Below are 19,256 nucleotides of genomic sequence, written 5' to 3'. Positions count from 1 at the left end.
TCTGTGGGAAAAAAAATCCATGTTGGATTAAAAAAAAAACTTTGTGTTATTCTACAGTCTATTTGTTTGTTTGTTTTTAGTGTTCACTTGTTTCTTGCTACTGTTCATTTTTTCGGAGTGTGTGTTGCTTCTTTGAAGAAGTACCTGAATTACTTTGAGTAATAGATTCTTCTTTGGTTGTGGTAATTGATGAAGAATTAGCTTTCTTTGCTCTCTTTGGAGGATTTGCAGTGAGATCCTGTTGCATTTCTGTTTGAATTAGTTTTCTTTTACAACGTTTTCCTTTTTGTGGAACTGGATATGTTTTTAGATTGGATGCATAGTGAACGAAGTCTATTGTATTCTAAAATGCAAGGAATATCAGCGTTTACTTTACTTGCATCAAAGTTGATTTGAAATAGACTGTCTAGTGTACGTAAGCGTGATAGTGCTACGTCGCTCATGCCTTCTTTAAAGACTGTCGATGCTTTGTCTAGGGTAAGACCTTGTGATTTATGAATGGTGACTGCATATGCTAGAGTTAGAGATAATTGTTCTCTGCGTACATACATGTCTTTGAAAAAAAGGAATCGAGCTGTTGAGAGCCCTATCCTTTTTACTTCTGAAAGTTTGTCAACGAGAATATTGACAAACTGAATGTTGTTCTCACATGGGTATGTTTGAAAGCCAACAACTATACCCAGTGCTCCATTATCTAGGGCTTGCTCCACATCAAGGTTAAGTTTAAGTATTACTCTACAGTTTAAGGATAATATTAATATTTTCTCCAAACCAGCTGTGTTGGAGATATAATTTTCTAAGATATTTAGTCTCGTTGTGGCTTGTTCACACATAGGTAGTGTCATACCATGTATGTCTAGTTTGTCTGTGGCGCTAATTTCAATTATTGGTTGCATTTCTTTTTTTAACATTGTTTCATTGAATTTGAAACAGCTTGCAAGAGTTGCCATTAAGGCCATACAATTGACATTTGTGTGGGCTAATTGTTCCATAACTTCCGTAGCACATGCATTATCGCCATAAAGTTCATGAATGTGCCGGGTTTTCAATATTGCTTGTGCTTCTTGAGATAATATACCAGCTCTAATACTTTTTAAGATGTTGGCATAAGTGAGATCTGCAGATTGCTGCATGTTTTCTGTTAATTCTCTGTATTCGAAATGTTGCCAAAGGTTGACATTTCCAATGCTGCCAACAGTTTTACGGCAGGGTTTGTGTCCTAATGTTTTAAAAATAGACTCACCTTTCACTGGTGTCAATTGAAGAAGATCTCCGAAAACAATAATGTGTTTTCCGCAAAGAGTTCTTCGTAGTTTGTTTTGAGTTTTGAGTACTAGAAAGAGTATTAGGTTGGAGACCATGCTCACTTCATCTATTAGTAGCAATTTCATTTGTTTTAATACTCTGCAAAGTTCCATTGCAGCTTCTATAGAAAGTTTGTAATAGTCCAATTTGTTTTGGTGTTCTACTGGGAGGAGTAGTAATCGGTTTAAAGTGACACTGCCTATGTTGTAGGCAGCTAAACCTGTGGGGCAGTGACAGCAGATGACAGTTTATTGTTTTTCAATTGTTGAAGGAATTTACTGATGATTTTGATTAAGAATGTTTTGCCAGAACCAGCTTCACCACTGACGTACAGTAGTATAGGTTTGTAATGTAGGCATTTTGAACACCATGTGCAATTTCATTTGTTACTTCTTCAAAAATGTTATGTTGCTCATTGTTTAGTTTTGATTGTAGTACAGTTAAGTCTTCTTTATCTTCATACTGACACATGGTGTTCCTACTTCTGTCATAGCTAATTCTTCCTCATTTGTTATTAGTGGCTCTCCCAGTGGTTCTTGGCTTCCTGTTACAGAAGGTTGACTACTTATCTAGTTGGGTCTGGAGTTTTTCTTCGTGTTGCTGTTCATTGTGCAACATTGTTTTGTACTGTGTAAAGTTTAAATCAGTTATAGTGCTTTCATTTGCTTTGAAAGCATCTACATAGAAGTCATAGTTATCTAGTATTTCTTCTTCTTTTCTCCATGGTTTAAAGAGTTGTAGCAGGGACATGTAGTATACTTGTTTGCGTTGAGGAGTCTTTAATGACAATTTGATATGATTAATCAAATTTGGTTTTGTGAGTTTTACTAAGCTGCCTTCACAATTTGTCACTCTGTATGTACCTTTTTCCCATCGGGTTTTATATTATTTTTTTATTTGAAGTTTTAGGCTTTGTGGTATACACACATGGTTTCCAAAGTGGTACTTCTGTTTGGGTAGTTCGTGTCCAGTAAATTGTTTTTTAAAATGTCTTGGCTGTTGGGATCATGTTTGGCTATTGTTTCTATATCTTCGTATGATTTTAGAACTCTTTTTCTAGATTTAGCAGGACCAAGACTTAGCCATACTATATTTTCAGATTTTCCATACAAAGCAGTACAGGTTAAACAATCTGCTGCTTCATAGGAGCCAAATTCTCTATGGGAGAGCATTTTTATGCCCAATCTGTATAATTTCTGAGACAGTGTTTTGTCTGATAACAGGTCATTCCAGAGGTCTTGGAGCTCTGTTTTTTCTGATTTGGTTAAGTATGCTGTAACATATCGTGCAACTGCAGTGGAATTGTCTGCAATGTACTGCACATCTATGTTTGCATTCCATAAGTGGGCAATGTTTGCATTGTAATCATTGATATATTTTTCTTCTCCTGTTCTTTTTATGTAATATGCATTTTTAGGTGATTTACCTTTAACACTATGTCTAACTGAAGACATAAAATTGTTCACTTGACCTGTTTTTGTAACTGGTCTGGGGAAACCAAAGCGACATTTGGTGTAGTATTTCCCTTTGTTTTTGTATTTGCGACGACAATATTTGCCACTTTTGTGTCTTTCAAATTGTACAATTTGTGCATGAAGATCACTATTTGTTGCTTCTGATGGAATTTCACAAGTGACATATTTTTCAATAAACTGTAAAACAGTTGCATCACTGTCGTGACCAAATTTAGGAGCATCTTTAATCCATAAAAGCATGTGGATATGTGGTGCTCCTCTAGCTTGGTATTCTTTTCTCCAAAAGAAGTGTTGCACTTCTCTGAGGGGAGGAGCAGATTTATTACAAATAAAGTGTAGCATAGCAATGAAGCGATGGTGAACATATCTCAAAACATTAACAGGATGTAGAGAACAAAGTTCTCCAGGTGTTAGTATATCTATGTTTGTTTTGTTTTTGTTTGATATGCGTAGGAAATCATGTAAATCTTCCCATGCATATTCTGCACAACTCAATGTAACAAACCAATTGGGTGGGCCAAGTTTTCTTATAATACAACGTACATCTCCATGACGGCGAAACCAGTACTCTTTAGTACCACGTACATTTGCTAATAGATTTGTAATATTTGATTGTAAAACCTCATCTTTTTATTGCACTTTTTGTAATAATTGTGTAGCTGACATATTTTGAAAGTAGGATCCTGATTTTAATGCGTGTGCAACTCCGTAACATAAAGTTGCTAGTTCACTTTCAAAGAGTAGGTGGAATATGTATTCCACATTTTGTCTAAATCTGGGATCTTCAGAATACATTCAGTTATGAGTGGTATTCTGATGCTGTTATTTGAATAGGTCTATCATCGTACCTTCTTCCTATGCCAGTAGGAAAAAGTAGAGGAAAAGCATGTGTTTCTATACTTTTTTCCCATATGCTGATTGGTGATCCCTTGGTTTGACGCATTTGGTATGTTTCTAGTGCATCTTCTACGGTGTCAGTAGAGTGCAATGGGTGAATTGTATAATGGTCCAAAGTATTGGATATTGTAGGATCTAGGACCTCAAATTGACCAGCTTCTTGTGTCTCTTGAATTATTTCAGTGGTATCCTTCAAGTTTTCTTCAATATTAATTTCTTTGTAGTATTCATTATTGGGCCTCATTACAGGTCGGGCGGTCCGGAAATAACAGTGGCGATAAAACCAACGCCACTGTTAATTCCGGACCGCCCGATCCCGAGTCCTGCAGGCGGGAGGTAATGTTCCTGGCGGGTTTAACACCGCCCGCCTGCAGGCGGACGTGGAAACACCAGCACCATCACGAGATGGTGCCTGTGTTTCCACTTCCCCATTCCCATTGATTCCTATGGACTCAATGGGAATGGGGATTTACCGAATTCTGCCTCCGGAATTCCCGGGACACCAGAGTCGTAATGCCCTGGTATTTCCGGGAGTCACAGAGGCGGAATGGTAATACGAGTCTGGCGGTAACCAGGTGGTTTTACCGCCTCGGTTACCGCCGGACTCGTAATGAGGCCCATTGTCTTTTAGATATTGCAAGGCTTGTCTAACTTTATGTAAATCTACCAGTTGTTGCCAAATTGTTTTGTCTTTTGTAGGTTCACCATTTACTAAGATAATTAAAGATTGCTCCTAGAGTGTGCACATTTTCTTTTAGATCTAATTGTAAATACACTACTTTTCCTCGAATACCTTTCACTAATTCAGAGGGGATGTAATTTTGCTGTTTTTGGTTGAAGGCGTATTATTGCTTGAAATGGGTGCACTGTTAGAATTATGATGCTTTCATATACATTCAGTTGTTGTAGGGGTTTTGGTAGTGGAAATAATTCCAAATTATTTGTGATAGCACGTGAAGGAGTTTGGTTGTTGTCAAGTTTTGTAGTGCAGTAACTGCAAAGTATTAAGGGGTCAGTTATTTCGTATTTGTTTTCTGCTATAAGGTAGAGAGCTAATTCAAACCATTTACAATCTTCATTGTCTTCTATTTTGTATGTTAGGTCTAAAGTTTTTGTGTTACTTTTATAAAAAGTTCTACGGCAACATACACACACATGGTTTGGTATTTCAGCAGATGTACTTTTAAATTTCAGTATTTCTTTTTTGTATGTGTGTAGTAGAAGGTTGCCATGCATGGAATTGTTGCTAATTTGCTTTGAAGCTATTTCATTCTGTAAGTGGCTTACACTTCCAAAATATTTTTTCTGGATATAGTCGATTTCTTCAAGTAGGTATTTTGCTGTACCATGTAGAAGAATGTTATTTAAATTGGCTAGTGCTAAAGCAGGACTTTTAGCATAGTACAGTTTATAGACTAAATTTCTTACAGTTGAATGATGTGTTGATATCATTTTGATATAATGGAAGGTGGTTTTGCAAGTAGGTGCTGAAATGCAGGCCAATGAACGTCCTTGTAGTCCTGTGTACTTGGGCACTGGATAGGTATCCATAGTTTGCAGTAGTTTAATTTTGATTTTGTCTTTGCCTTTCACATATTGATTGAGGAATTGGCGTAAAGACTTGAAAGATTCTTTGGGAATGTTACACATTGACGTGCTTGGCCATTTGTATACTAGACGTTCTGATTCAGTTGAATGAAGAGGTAATTCTAAGTTTTCTGGGGAAAATTTTGTAAGCAATACTTCTTGTTCCATTATGGTATTATTAACCTTTTCATAACCTCGTCCACTCCTATGTATGGCAATTGTATTGCTTTGCTTTTGTTTGTATGCTTCTTCATTAAAGTATGGTTCTGTGCTCGTAGTGTGACTCCATTCACCTCCACAGATACTTAAGAAGTTATTTCTGTTGACATTTTGTTTATTGAGAAGTCTTTTTTGTAATTTAGTCATTAGTTTTGTTAGTGGTTTCATTTTGTTTAACACTAAAATAAATAACTTTCTTTTGGGACGGATTGCACTGTCTATCAATACTTCTAAGATTAATTTCCTACGATAGGTTTTAAGGGTTGAGCTTGAAGTTTCTGTACTTGAAGCTTGTTTTGTGTCGCTAAATGACTGTATTAGCTGTTTTGTGTTCACTTTTTTTTACAAATTCTGCTAGAGATGGATGCTTGTTTTGGACGCTTCTATTTTCATTTGCTCTGCTTCTCCGTTGATTTCTACGGACTTGATTTTTGGTAGGCATTCTTTAGGATCTGTTGAAAAAAATAATGAAGGTATGGGTTGGGGTGTTCTTAATGTATGTGTGCTGTGTGCATGAGTGTGTGAGTAAGATTATAAAGATGTATGTAATGATGTGTGATTGTGCATTGGGCAACTACAACTAGTTGGGATGGGTATTCTTGAATGTATATGCTACTAAACTGGGGTTCAGATGAAAGTAGAAAGTAAGCTGGTGGTGTGGAGAAGTAGAATTAGTAAATCTAATGGTATACAATTAAAACAGTTGTTTGTTCTATATTATCAAAATTCTAGTGGTTGAGTTGGGTTATTTGTGTGTCACAAAATAAGAAATTGTGCGTCATTCTTCCTGTAAATCTCTGTTTAAGAAATGGGGATTTGTAGACAGAATGGTGCACAATCTCTATTTGTAGGCACAGAAATAGCATAAATTAACCTTACAGTGTGTTTGAATAATAGTACAAATAATATGCTGGTATTCAAGTTACTTTTTTCTGAAATGAGCAGGTTTCTTCTTAGTTGTTCTTTGTACTTCAAATTTGGCTGCTTTTTTCAGGAGAATGGTTTTCACTGCAATTGTAAAGGAAACAAATAAGTAATCTTGTTTGTATATAGCATTGTTTTTAATTTAGACATTGATTTTTTTAATTGACATTGACCCTCAGCGCCTTTCTCAAAATCATGAAAACTATCTTATTCACATAAGATGCGTCGCACCAGTTCAATACATATCATATGTTCTTAATGCATGAACTGTATTGTAATGACTAACTGTACCAACAAAAATATCATTTGTATGCCTTGTGGAATTCATAATGTACCACTGAATACCACTATTTCTGTAACTAAGCTCTTGTAAGTAACAGCGCCTCAATGCCATGGGGTGCTTGCGCAGTATATAAATATAAGTAAATAAATGTTTATGTTTTTGTATAAGTATTGTTGTTTGATTTTTTAACATACTGTGTGTATGCAATTTTGTTTGAGTATGTTAACTCTTCATTTTGTACTTTAAATATGTTAGTTCAACATGCTTTGAAAATGTGTGTGTAAAAAGAAATTAAATAGTAGATAGGTTTGGAAGTGACAGTTGATTTTAGGAGATGGAAAAAAATGACAGTAAATTCATTTTATAGATTATCCAAGCAAAAAGTCAGTTAATCTGTTTATATGAATCTATAAAAATTGTACATGTAATATATAGAAAATATGCATACCTGTAGTTTGTGTTCATGCATATGGATATGCATGCAGCTGCAAGTAGAGGTCTTGGAGACTTGTACAGTATTTCCGGTAGAAGGTGCTTTCCAATGATATGACACTTGTACTCAGAGAGATTAACAGTACATTTAAAGTGCTGATCAATGATGGTGGATGTTCATGTCACTTCTTAGCTATATCCAATGAGGGAATGGCACAGAAAGTGAAAAGGAAATGGTAGAAGGACTGTCCATGTTACGATATGTCCGCGGACATGGCGGTAGTCCGCGGACATCGGGTGTTACATCTGGGGATTTTTGGGTTGGGGAGCCATGCAAATAAGAATGAGCAGAGAAAGGGATTGGTCAGTAAAGTTTAGTGGGTGTGTTGTGGCAGGAGAGAGTTTCTCAGATACTCTTTTTGCTGAGAGAAGAACAGATAGCTATGGCTGTGTGTTTCAGAAAACAGATTGTTTGGATTTTAGGAGACTCGTGGATGCATTGGTTGAAGGTGCATGCAGAAAGCTGTGGAGTAGCTGTAGATCTTGGATTCCCACATGTGGAAGTGCACTGGCATGGAGTACATGGAATGAAGTGGTTGGACTTGCTACCTCTCTGTGCTACTTTGAATATAGAGAAACATCCACACATAATTGAAATTCATTGTGGAGGGAACAGTTTAGGACATGTGTCTGGAATTTCTTTGCAATTTGCAATGAAAGAAGGACTTGGGAAGGTCATGGACATGTTTCCAAATGCTCAAGAAATTTTTTCACGGATTGCGCAGAGACAAATGTGGCTTTGTTCTTCTTCATTTGGGCCACCAATGGAGAAAGCAAGGCGCAATGTCAATAAGGATGTTTGTTCCTTTCTAAGAGATTTTGGCATGTCCTCTTTTCACAATGAAAATATTATGTTTCGTAGTACATACATTTTTCGCAGAGATGGAGTCCATTTTACTTATGCTGGCAATCAGATTTTTTGGAGAAATGTACAAAATGCATTGCAACCTTTTTTGAAATTACAGCATCCGTTTTATAGTAGGTGTTGAGCATTTCAAATTTTTCAAACACAAACACCACCAAAAGGCTTTTTTCAGAGCCACCACTTCCTCCCAGATAAAACTTCAATGGTTATGATAGGGTAGCACCCCAACATTTTTAGATGTCCGCGGACTGTCCGTGGACTTCTAAAAAATGCACAGGGACCTGCTTCATTTATTTTCACTTCTATTTTCTATTTTTTAACTGTGAAAGGCGGCTTTTTTTGTTGTTTTATATTTTTTTGGGTTTTTTATACAAGACACACTTGGAGAGGAGGGGAAAGGAGGGTAAGGGGGGACACCAACCACGGGGATAAGAAAGGGCCAGCTGAGAGAGGAAGATGTAGAGTGGGTTTTACTTGGGTAGTGAGCAGACCTTCTCGTGCTCTGAGACGATAGCCTCAAAAGCACTACGAAATCTCTCCCCCCTGCACAGTACTGCGTCGCAGTACATACACACAACTGTGACCCTCGAAAGGTAAGGGTCATCAATATTGCATATGGCCTGTGAGGCGGGCTTGAGGAATACGCTGTCCCACAGGAATGTTCCTTGTGGAGACAGGATCGGAAACAGAGGATGAAGTAGAGGAAGTCAACGTGCTACGCTCCTCCTTGCAAATGGCCCCCAAGTGGAATGACTTTAGGTGTTGCTTCATGGTAGTTGTCCCAAAGCTGTATGAACCATGCCTTTCACGACTGAGTACCATTTTGCACTTGTTGCAGGTACTTGGTTCGCACCCGCCTTAGGAACATTACCACAAATGGTAAATAACCGCCACACCCACGACTCACGCCGAGTACTGGTAGAAGGGACTTCAACTACCTCATTCTCGTCATCCTCTTCATCCTCCTGTGCATCCTCACTCCTGTTCCTCTCTTCAGGCCCTTGGGGAGGTGGTGGTGGTAGAGGGGTTGGGGGTGGTGCTGAGGCAGATGCAGCACCAGGTGGCATGAGTGGAGCCATGGAAGCCATCAGCTTGGCGTTGCAAATCTGCAAATTGGCAGCAAAATTTGCTGTGCTCTGTAGTATAGCCAGAAACACAATGAGAATGAGCTCTAGCGCGTGGTCTTTTATAGGGGTGCTTGTGCGCGGTTCACGGACATGCGCGCTGTCCGCGGACAGATCGAACAGAAAAAAGGGTTAAAAAAATCACAAAAAGTATGTAGAAACTCAGGATTACTATGTGGGACTTGTTCTATGATGAGTTTGTATTGGAAAATATTGTAGATTACTTGAAAATTCAGTTTTAAATTGTTCGGGGACACGAACAGTGTTCGCAATCAGAATATACGCTGATCGTGGGTGCGGTCACATGATATGTTCGTGAAGGGAGCGTGTGTCCGCAGGACACCAAATGCACTGAAACTGTTTTGCGCATGCGCGTTGGTGTTCTGCGGACACTGTTCGGGACCTGAAGTGATTAAAAGTGCGTCACAGGTGAAACAAAAAGTTACGGACAGGCGTTTGTTCTTAGAACAGTTTCAACTTGCCTGCAAACATTATGGACAGGCATAGCGTCCTCAGGACAGCCCCATTTTGTTTATTTACGAACATCTCGGGACACTTGATGTGTTCTTAGAACAGTTTCAACCTGTCTACGAACAGTAAGGGCAGGTATAGTGTCCTGAGGACACCCCTATTTCGTTTATTTATGAACATTTCAGGACACAGCTTGTGTTCTTAGAACAGTTTCAACTTGCCTGCGAACAATACGGACAGGCATTGTGTGCTCAGGACACTCCCATTTTGTTTCTTTACGTACATTTTAGGACACAGCCTGTGTTCTTAGAACAGTTTCAACTTGCCTGCGAACAATACGGACAGGCATAGGGTCCTCAGGACACCCCCATTTTGTTTATTTACGAACATCCCAGGACACATAATGTGTTCTAAGAACACTTTCATCTTGCCAGCGAACAATACGGACAGCTTCCTCAGGACACCCCCATTTCGTCCATTGACGAACATTTCAGGACACACCTTGTGTTCTTAGAACAGTTTCAACTTTCCTGCGAACAATACGGACAGGCATAGCATCCTCAGGACACCCCCATTTTGTTTATTTACGAACATCCCAGGACACATAATGTGTTCTAAGAACACTTTCACCTTCCAGCGAACAATACGGACAGCGTCCTCAGGCCACCCCCATTTCATCCATTGACGAACATTTCACGACACATCTTGTGTTCTTAGAACAGTTTCAACTTGCCTGCTAACAATACGGACAGGCATAGCGTCCTCAGGACACCCCCATTTTGTTTCTTTATGAACATTTCAGGACACCGCGTGTGTTCTAAGAACAGTTTCAACTTCCTAGCAAACAGTACCGACAGATATAGTGTTCTTAGGACAGCTCCATTTTTGTTTCTTCACTGACATTCCGGACACCCGCACTGGCCACGGACACCTCAACTGCTTTTTTTTTAAAAAAACAAGAAATGAATTAGGACAGAATATAATAATTTTACTTTATTTTACATGTATGTTAAATTTATGACAGAGAAGGTGAGGCAGAAACTGAAACAAAAACAGGAGAATTGGGGGTTTCAATAGGATTTATATGAGGTGAAGAAGGGATGGAAGTCTCATCAAAACCTTTTGGTTCATGGAGAGGGTTTGGGGATAATTGACTGGGATATGGTGAGGGGGGACAGGTACATGTGGGACAATGGTATGTAGTTGTTTGTTTGAAGTGATCCTCCACAAAGTCTTTTAAATTATTAAAATTTGCCAAGAGTAGGTCAATTTTTTCTTCTATGTGCTGAAGAGTCTTATCCAATACGGCTTTTTCTTTAGTATTTTCAATGTTTGTATGGTCTGTACAAAAAATATATATATGTTAAATGTATATAAATTATTATTAATTAATTGGTTTATATAGTAAAGTGTCTACCATTAGATTCACTATCTTCTGACATTTCCTCACGTGGGAAATGCTCCTCTCCAATACTCCAACACTCCAGAGTACTAGACATTTCTGTGAGAAAACAAACATCATATCATTTTTTTTGTATCTAATACAGAAAGTTTACAAATATATGAGTAAAATGCAGTACAATTACTATTTCAGGTAAGGTGTGTTCTGAGTGGTCTGTAGATCTGCTGTTGCTCTTAGTTGTGGAGTTTCTGTGAGGTAATCATGTTGGAAGCCTATCTTTCTTCTTGTGCTATATTCCATTTTAGAACATATTGGGCCTCATTACGACCCTGGCGGTAAGGGGTTAACGCCAGCGTTAGCTGCGCCGACCCCTTACCGCCAATTACGAGGTCCCCTAGCGCCATGGTGCTTTTAACACCTGCTTTTAGCAGGTGTTAAAATCCATGGCGCTAAGGGACCATGGAGTTAATTACGGTGGCGTAATTAACGCCTTCCCCACTCCCATTATGCCCTATGGGGCAAAAATGGGAATGGGGAAGGGTAAATGGGGATTGGGGACTTACCGCCCCGCCTAGGTCGGAATGGGGCGGTAAGTCCGCCAACCACCATGGCGTAAACGTAGTTTACGCCATGGTGGTAAAGTCACGGCCCAGGCGGTAACTTACCGCCTGGGTCGTAATGAGGCCCATTGTATTTAAATGAATGGTTAGTGTGTTATATATATATATGGGTTACAATTCTTATTTATTACTACATTTAGGGGGTAATTCATAGAATCCAGCGCACAAGTGGCGCATGCGGCTGGCGCACAGTGTGCGCGTGCGACAGTCTGCGCCAGTCGTGTGCGCTAAAATCCATTTCCGCGCACAGCGTATTCATGGATTTTAACATCCAAAACCAGCCGTGGCGCGGAGTGGCACAGCGACCCTGCAGCAGCGCCAGTTATGCCCCCAACCCCTCCCCGTGTGCCATGCACAGCGCACAAATCCCGTACATGGCGCACATGCTCCCAACCACGAAAGCGCTGTAAAACTCCCCGCGCACCCCTCTGAATACATGTACACCCCAGTGCGGGGAGTTTCACACGCGATTGGTCCTGTGCGAGTGGGGCACGTGTATTACTGGGGTTGGCGGGAAGTTTCACACACGATTGGCCCTGTGCGAGCGGGGTACATGTATTAGTGGGGTTCGTGGGAAGTTTCACACGCAATTGGCCCTGTGCGAGCGGGCTACATGTATTACTGGGGTTTGCGGGGAGTTTCACACGCGATTGGCCCTGTGCGAGAGGGTTACGTGTATTACTGGGGTTCGCGGGGAGTTTCGCACGCGATTGGCCCTGTGCGAGCGGGATATGTTTATTACTGGGATTCGTGGGAAGTGTCACACGCGATTGGCCCTGTGCAAGCGAGGTATGTGTATTACTGGGGTTTGCGGGAGTTTCACACGCGATTTGCCCTGTGCGAGTGGGGTACGTGTATTTTGGGGGTGCGTGTGAAGTTTCACACACGATTTAGCTGTCAGAGCGGGATATGTGTACTTCGGGGGTGCGCGTGAAGTTTCACACGCGATTTCACTGTCAGAGCGGAGTACATGTATTTCGGGAGTGCGTGTGAAGTTTCACACGCGATTTCGCTGTCAGAAGTTGCACACGTGATTTCGCTGTCAGAAGTTTCACACGTGATTTTGCTGTCACAGCGGGGTACGTGTATTTTGGGGGTGCACGTGAAGTTTCACACGCGATTTCGCTGTCAGAGCGGGGTACGTGTATCCAGTGGTCCAGTGGGGTGCGCGGGGAGTCCCACACGTGAATTGGCAGTGTGGGTCCTCCCAGGTGTCCCCTCTACTCCCTCCATGGCCCCTGCAGGCAGCCCACACCACAGGGGACTACCCTGCACCCCTGGTCATGTCCCGCAGGCAGCCCATCCACCATGGGCATTCCCCCCAGCCAAGTCACATGTCACGTTGCAATATGATCACCAACTCATGTTCCCCTGCACCCCCAGCCCCCAGCTGTGAGGGGCACCTGCCAGCAGGCCCCACTCATGTCCCACTCATGACCCCCAGCAACCCCCACCCCCAGCAGTGAGGGGCACCTGCCAGCAGGCCCCCACTCATGTCCCACTCATGTCCCCCTGCACCCCCACCCTCCAGCAGTGAGGGGCAGCTGCAAGCTGGCCCCCACTCATGTTCCCCAGCACCCCCACCCCCCAGCAGTGAGGGGCACCTGCCAGCAGGCCCCCACTCATGTCCCCCCTACATGAAATGAAGATGCACAATCATGGCCCACTTCTACACCAAAATACCACAGCACGCCACCCCATTCTTGAGACACAATGATTTCCCAATCCACCCCACACTGACATGCCTATCACAAGACACAAACCAAAAGTCAACTATATACATCAACACATGTCCGTCACACACACACACTGGTTGGCATTGATTGTGTAAACCCACATTTTCACATGCATTAACCCAATGAGCAAATCCCACACATGGAATTAAAATATGAAAATGTATTACATACAAAAATAAAGCAATGAAATGAAAGCATAACAAAATAGCAAATATGAAATGAAAAGCATGTGCAAAAGATGATTAAATGAAAAGTATAACCAATCCAATGAAATCCGAAAGAAAAATAGTCCAAACTCTCCCTCCACCAACGCAAATCCAAAGGAAACGTAAAAAGAAAAATCCATTGATCCATGGTGAAATCAAAAGAAAAAGTTCAAAATTATCCATTGTCCAACTTTGTACAATCCATTGTCCAAAAGAAAAATCCATTAATCATGTTCAAAATCAAATAAAAAGATCAAATAAATTCATTGTCCAACTATGTACAATCCATTGTCAAGGGTCCATGAGCCCAACGAAAGAAATGAAACTTACCTAAGAAACTACCTAATAAAAAAAATATATACAAATGTGTGTGGCATAGTCCATTCATCACAAATCAAAGGAAAAGGAAACCTAACTCTAAAAACTATTTACAATGGCAGCGGGCTAGTCCGACGGCTCACTTCCCGATTTCCCGGGCCAGGGCATCATCGAACGCCGGCTCGATGTACTGGAGGCAGTCCTCTTCCATGGCCCCGAGGGTTCGCAGGGACGATTACATATGGACCTCCAACTCCCTGCGAATTGCCTCGAGGCACTCGGCCCGCCTCAGAGCCCTCCGCATGGAGTTCTCCACCCTGACCATTGTGAGCCGTGCCTCTTCCGCCCGCTGCCGCTCCGCATCTATGGCCAGGCCCAACCGCTGCCACACGGAAGACACTTCCAATCCTGGGTCTTCCTGCCCTCTGGCCGATGCCTGCCCCTCTGATGTTGAAGGCCCCGAGCCATCATGGCTCCCACCTTGTTGCTGCTGCTGCTGTGCCTGTGCCCTGGCTCTTGCTGCATGCACGTCCTCCTCCGGCTGGGGTGCAGTTGTTGAGGTGGCCACCCCTGCTGGACGTCCGACTCCCAACTGTGGCAGGGATGTGTCCTTCACCAGCCTGGCCACAGGGTCAGAGGCAGCTCCACAGGGTACCCGGGTGATACATGGGTGGGAAGATGGCATGGAGGACGACTGGCGCATAGGGGGTTCAGGTGAGGAGGGGGTCGGAACAAGGTCCAGCAAACGGAGGAATCCGGCCCTGGTGACCCGTCCGAGTAGGTCAAGGCGGTCAACAAGACATTCGAGATGACATGCAGTGTCCTCACGAAAACACTGCAGGTCACCTCACATGCCCCGTTGACGCAACGCCATCCCACTCAAGACAGGCTCAACCCGGTCCCGGAAAACCACGTCCGCAGGGAGAGGAAGGCCAGTTGTTGTAAGCGGATCCCCTCAATGAAAACGGGTCTGGACGTAGGCATCCCTGCTGGTGCGGGATGATTCAGTCACAGGATCGGCAACAGGATTACAAACAGGCACCTCCGCAGCGGCCTGTGCTGCCTCCTGTCCCTGTCCCTGCACTGCACCACTAGCACCAGTGGAATCCCCACCTACAGACCCCGTGTCTGTCCCTTCCACGGCCTCCTCCTCCAGCAAACCCCTCACCAACCTGGATGACTCCGTGCCATCTTCCTCCGTCGGACCCTGTGGGGGTCTCAGCTGCCCCTTCTGCTGCAGAGGAGTCCAACTCCGACCTCCGCCTCTTGGACCTACCCTCGGCAGCTGTGGCCTGGGATGCGGCACCGGACTCCTCACTCCCTGATGAGATGACAACCTGGGAGGGGAGCCGGGCCTTGGCCTTGCGTCTTCGGCTGGCTGTGCGATCCCTGCCACCTTGCTCCACAGCACCCTATCTGCCCTCTTCATCAGTTGACGCTGTAGACAGGGAGAGATAGGACACAGGCATCAGGGCACTGTACAATGGATTGATACACACATGACAGTTGCACATGAGTGGCAGTGTCAAACTTCAGACATGGCATCTCAATCCCCAACACATATGTCATTTCAACTCACACACATGAGCAATTCCACAGCAATATTGCACGAGGCAGCACCATCCATACACATACAACAGCATGAGCAGCCAAAGGTGAGACTGACATCACATGAAACACGGGGAGTGCACAAGACATGCACACACGCCACCACACTTACAGGCATGTGTACATCTCCAAACAACTAAAGGGAAGACAGGTATATATATCTCGCGGCACCTAAGGACCAAACCTGTCACTTCTGAAACAACAAACATAGGGGTCTCCTTTGCCTACAGAAGATTTGGATTCACTATGCCCTGGATAATTAGGGGTATATATCTCACTACAAGCCAGTTTCAACAGTGTCAAACTGAAGTGCATGGAACATATAACCAGACTTCAATGGTTAATCATTTAAAATAATGACAATTTAATTTGGAAGAAAAAAGACAGAATTGATCGTTAAAAACACACATCTAAAAAGGCTTACAAAGTGACCTGTGCTACAATAAAGTGCTAAGTACTAGTCACCATTAAACTGACAATGTGCAAAAAAATAATACAAGTTGTATCTCTCCTAGATACTACAATCACATTGAATATACACTCATATACATATTAAATTATTTCAGGGTTGTTCGGACCTTGATACTTGAGTACATAAAACCACATAACATACATAAACAGAGAATATTGAGAAAAAGGAAGGTCAATTGTTCTCTATTGTTAATGCCTTGGTCCAGAGGTACCTATAGTGCATTTCTTTCAGCGATCTTTTACTCTCTTAGATACTTCAAAGTAGTACCTATCTATACCCTACATGTTTCGTTCCTAAATTATGTAGACTTGCTGATAGGAACTTCTTCAGGGGAGCTAAAGGATTGGTCTCAGAAGGCACTCAAATCCCAGTTCGTGGTGGTCAAAGCAAGAGGGGCTTGTCACGTTGGTACTGTTGTGGCTTGGTGGGATCTTTGAAGATAAAGTCCCGAAGGGCAGTAAAAGGGGTATCCTCGCAGCCTTGTGTTGAGTACAAGTGGTCAAATCCGGGCCAAACCTAAATGCAAAAGGCAGACCACATACTAGTTAATAGAGGGTCATTACATGAGTACATCATACCTCTATACAGGTAATTGGATGTACAAAGATGGGCTTACCGTCTATTAATGGCGGTAGCGGATCCTGGGGAGGCTGCAGTTAATCTCAGTAAAGCAGTCTTGTGGTTTCCTAAAGGCATACAAAACACAAAGACACATAGGGCCTCATTACACGGTAGGCGGTAAAAAACGGAACTTACCAACATGGCGCTATTAGCGTGTCCGCCCTCGCAGGCGACTGTTAATAGCGCCCCATTCCGAGTATGCGGACACGCGCATAGTGCCATGCCGATAAATGACCCTACCACCATGCCGCAAAAGTCCCACAAGAGCACCTTACCAGCTTTGACGAAAGTGCTGATAGCACCTCCACCCTCACGCTACATGGAAATAGCGGTAACCGCTAATAGCACTTACCGCCATTAGCGGTCACCGCTATTAGCGGTCACCATAAAAAAGCGGAACCGGAAATAGCGTCATCGCACAAGAACGCAAAAGAGCTCGGCGGCCATCTTTAAAAACACAATCCATTGCCATCCTCTGCACCCAGGACCTGCAGCAACAACACAGCTGGAAAAACTTCTTCCCACGACATCAAAGAATGCCCAAGACCCTAAAGAAAGGTGATGCACGCCAGCGCAAACAACGCTTCTCCGACGAGGAGTTGACAATGCTAGCAGACACACTAGCTGAAAACGCAGATGTAGTGTTTGCAAGCGACATGCGGCGTCCCGCACTGCTGAGAAAAAAGGAGATCTGGGCAGAGGTGGAGCGGAAAGTCAGTGCGGTGGGCACCACCCCCCGCACCGTAAAGGACGTGCGCAAGCGGTGGGACGATCTGCGCCTCCGTGTACGCAGTATACTATCAGCCAACATGAGTCTGGCCATGGGCACAGGAAGCGGAGGAGGATTCCCGATGAAGATGCAGGAGTGGGAGGAGACATGTGCCAGCATCATTGGCATTGAATGCATCGAGGGAGTGGGCCAAATGGAGCGCGGTGTGGCAACAACGTCAGATGAAGGTGAGTGTCCACTCAAAACACTGCAATGCAAAGCATGAGGTCCTCCAAGTGCCAGATAGCTCTGGTGAAAGTCACATATCTTAGTCATGAGGTAGGAGGGCGTCAACTCCAACCTCTCCCCAGTAAGGTACAGGATGTACAGGACTGGGAGACTGCCACTACTCAAACCCAGGTGAGAGCTACCTTCAAGGTCCAAACAGATCATAATCCCCTGAAGTGGTTTATGCAGATGAAGGGTGAAAACCCAAAACTGCTCAGGTGGTCCATTAGCCTGAAAGGGCTAGACTTCACCATAGAGCACAGAACAGGGAAGAGTCACGATAATGCAGATGGCCTTTCCAGAAGGTATGTTGACTGTCTGGATGAGGTTGTCTATCCCGTGGGAGATTAGGCACCCTCCACCTCAGTCTCATCAAAAGTGTTTCTTGGTGTTGAGTGTTTGGGGATAATTGACTGGGACATGGAGAGGGGGAACAGGTACATGTGGGACAATGGTATTGAATTTTTCTTTTTTATGTGGTCCTCCACAAACTGTTTCAAAACATTGAAATTTTCCCTGAGCATGTCTATTTTTTGTTCCATGCATTGCAGAGTCTTTTCCAATGTGTCTTTTGGTGTATTATGTTCAATGTTTGTATGGTCTGTTAAAAATAAATATATATATATATGCATATATATATATATATACATATATATATATATATATGTTAAGTACACATTAAGTAATGATTATTAATTTGCTTATATAGAGAAGTGTCTACCATTATTATCACTGTCTTCAGACATTTCCTCATGTGGAAAATTTTCCTCAAGCCACCCCAAAATGCTGCACATTTCTGTGTGAAAAAACAAAAATATATTATTTGTAGTGTACCTAATACAAAAAGTTTAGAAATATATAAGAAAAATGAAGTTTACTTACTAGTTTCTGGTAAATTGTATTCGTAATGTTGTGTAGGTCTACTGTTGCTTCTAGCTCTGCAGTTTCTTTGAGGTAATGTTGGAGGCTTATCTTTTTTGTTTTGGTATATTCCATTTTATTACATATGGTATTTAAATGGATGGTTGATGTGTTAGATATGTAGGTTCCACTGCTTATTTATTATTACATATAATGTGTTTATGTGCTGCTTTTTGAACTTGTGCCGTCTTTATATGGTATGATAGAAAAATGTAAGATACTCCCTGAGTGTTTGGGTAGTGTTGATGTCATCCGTTACCATTCGCAGACGTACGCACAGTCCGCAGACATCAAAATCATTTGCGGGAGGTTCAGTATGTTCTATGTTACATGTAAGGGAATCCTAGTAAACATCTATCAAATTCACACGATGACAATGTATATTCAGTAAAAAAACGTTGTTAAAGGGAAATTATGGTTAAGTTGTGCTACTAAAAACCTATGAAATTCTGTAAAAAAAATTTGTTAAAGGGACATTATGGTTAAGTTGTGCTACTAAAAACCTATGAAATTCAGTAAAAAAACTTTTTTAAAGGGACGTTATGGTTCCAAGTAAAACGAAAACCCCCTGAAATTTGCCAGTATGGTAAGGTAAGCAACTATAACTCGCACCACCACCGTGCACTGCTAAGAGTAACACACAGGACATCAAAGATGACATCACAAATGTCATTGATGACATCAATGATAACATCACAGGTGCATTTACTTTT

The sequence above is a fragment of the Ambystoma mexicanum genome, chromosome 3q (assembly GCF_040938575.1).
Source record: "Ambystoma mexicanum isolate Mex_15411 chromosome 3q, UKY_AmexF1_1, whole genome shotgun sequence".
Lineage (NCBI taxonomy): Eukaryota > Metazoa > Chordata > Amphibia > Caudata > Ambystomatidae > Ambystoma > Ambystoma mexicanum.
The sequence above is the reverse complement of the archived record's forward strand: the minus strand, read 5'-3'. Positions refer to the sequence as shown.